Below are 2974 nucleotides of genomic sequence, written 5' to 3'. Positions count from 1 at the left end.
ATAATCTTTCCCATGCATGTACCGTCTATGTGCATAACCCTCAAGGTAACCTTGTGAATCTTAAAAAAAATTGTCCTAGGTGAAGACTAATTGAAGACTTATCAATGCTTAATACTTTATAATCTTATATGTTGCTTATGCTATGCATGGATTTGTCGCATAGCAACTAGGTGCAATTAACTTCCTTTGATACAAGCACTTCGCAAACCTCATCTTCGAATATTTGAGATGAAATTTATCCTTTTTATTTACCTATTCTAGTGCAGCATAGTCCGGTCCTGATGTGTCCCATGCAAAAATCAAAGCAAGATACTACAACTTGGAAATGCACTATTTATATCTAGTACCGTAGTTGTATTGGCGGTGATACCCTCACCTGAGGCCTCCTTGCGGATTATGGACCTGCTATCCACGTGTGACATTCTCTGCTTGGGGGCCATTCTCGATCTTTTTCTCTTGTAGGAGTGATTCCCACGAGACTTCAACAACCTCTTACTCAATTAGTAGGGGCCAATTGGGGGGAAAATTATGCCTGTGGGGTAGAGAACAATATTGTGGGAAAGGGGAAGATAACTGCATGTGGCCACCCTCTAGGGAGGAAAAAGGAAGGAATCTTCTAGAAGTCTCTCTCTCTCTCTCTCTCTCTCTCTCTCAGTAGTGCCATTCAGCATCCAAACCTCTCTTTTTTTTCATTGCGATGGGTGGAAGAAGAGAAGTTGCCGAATTGCAATCCTGTATGTGTTTCGAAGGGGGGGCATGATGGAGGCCCTCTTCTCTAGTTTGGGCAGCTAGAGTTGGGCCGATGCCATGTAGTTAAAGTGCGAGGGGGGTAAGGGGGAGAGAGGTGGCACACGTGTGCCTGTCCCCCCCATCAGCTTCATGGACATCTTCCTCATCTTTCTTGTCATCGTCGCCTACTCCTTCTTCCTCCCCTGCCACCTGTTTGACGACAGGGAGGGAGGGTTTTTTTTTCAATTTCCTTTAATTAAAAGGGGGAGTTTCCTATGCATGGAGTGTGGGGATATTACATCTTCCATCCTTAGAGAACTCAAGATGTCCTCATCTCGGAAGAAACTAGGGATTTTGTTTTGGAACCTATGGGGTAGGACATGTCACACACTTGAAAGAAACTAGGGATTTTGTTTTGGAAACTAGAGAACTCAAGATGTCCTCATCTTGAAAGAAACTAGGGATTTTCCTCATCTCGGAAGAAACTAGGGATTTTGGAACCTGTGGGGTACGACACGCCACACACTCGTTGCAACACTCTGACCACTCATACTACGCGGTCTGTAAAGCTTATTCCAATACAAATTGTTTTACATGTCAATAAAATTTCTAGGATTTCTAATCATCCTGAAGAGGTACAGTATGTTCTAGGTCTTTGTCTTCATCTGATTCCTCTATATATCCAAAGACTGCACTTGTGTAGCCTTTTATTCTTGGAGGCTCAATATCTTCTGGTGGACTTAAGTCAGGGCAATCTGCTTGGATGTGCCCTAGCTCATTGCAGTGGAAACATCAATGGTTGGGACATCTCTTACGGATGCGCCCTATCTCTCCGCATGTGTGGCATCTCTTGTCCTAATCTCGAGAACCATCTTTGTCACAACTTCCCGATTTAAGTTCTTGGAAGATTTTCTTTGCTCAAAGTAATGCATCTTGCAAGTCTCTTGGATGCATTGCTTCAAGACAATGGTTCAAAGGAGTGTTCAGGCCATGGCAAAACTTGGATACTTGTTGCACAATATCCATAGGTGGTGCGTATTTTAGTAGGGTTACAAAATTTAAGTAATAGGCTTCCAACATTAATTCCAACTGCTTTAGCTTGAAGAATTTATTCATCCGCAAAGTCTGGTGGGTTGGCGAAATGTATTGTTTGCGTACATCATCTTTTAGTAGAACCCAAGTGACAACGACTTCAAAAATACCTTGATCTTTGCACCATTGATTCCACCATATCCTGGCCAATTGGCCATTATTGCTTCATTGGTAGAAGCAGTTCCTGAAGTAGAGAAATAATCATCCATCGACTGAATCCATATCTCCGCCTCTACTGCGATGTCTATTCCTTTTCCACCAAACTCAAGTTTCTTAATTTGCTTGAAAGGAATTTCTTCTCTTGCATGTCATTATTCGTGGGTGCAGAAGGTACCTAACAATCAAGCCATACCACTTGGGTTATTCTGTTTAGGATATGTCTACCAACCATACATTAATCAATTATGCATCACTATGAAGTTTTTCCATAATACCAATTATAATGTGCCCGCCGTCTATTGGCTTTCGAGGCACTTTTTAGTGGCCCATTGAGAGACGAATCTAAGCGACACCGCTCGGCACTCCCATGGAATGTTACGGGGTTTGTTGCCTAGGGTTTCTTGAGTCCGCCTCATAACAAAATGTTCACGGCCAAACCCACTGGGATTGACCTAAAATTTTGGTCCTTAGTGGTCAAGGTCTCCTAACAGCATTCTAGTGTCGGGTCCTGGACATCCTACTTTACGCATAGATACCCAAGCCAAAGGAAATCCATATAGAACTTGGTTCAAAGAGAATGGAAAATGAGAGGGGTGCGTTGCTCAACCTCTCTACCTGTAGGGCATAGTCCCATTCCGGTCCCCTAAAACGGCATGAATCAAGTTTCTAACCTAACAATTCATGAGGGTCATTCTTTAGTAAAACCTTATGAGAAGCCTCCCAACTCTCTGGGACCACCTGGCTATAGGACAGACCCGTTGGGTGTTTCGCCCACCCACTTCCCTCAAAAGGTTTTTTAAAGTTATTTAATTGGGTCCTATCACATTTATGTATGACATTTAAAATCAAATTCCTTAATTAAGCCTTTTAGGGAACATGGTTCGTTTGCTAATTTATAAAATTTATACAAAAAAAGAGCAAGTTGTCCTTTTGATAAACAAGTTCTTTAACTTATCTTCAAGTTAATCTTTGTCTCCTGTCCATACAGGAAAAA

This window comes from Lygodium microphyllum, chromosome 11 (genome assembly GCF_053477565.2).
Source record: "Lygodium microphyllum isolate KBCC chromosome 11, Lygodium_microphyllum_v1.1.10, whole genome shotgun sequence".
NCBI lineage: Eukaryota > Viridiplantae > Streptophyta > Polypodiopsida > Schizaeales > Lygodiaceae > Lygodium > Lygodium microphyllum.
Note: the sequence above shows the minus strand (reverse complement) of the source record.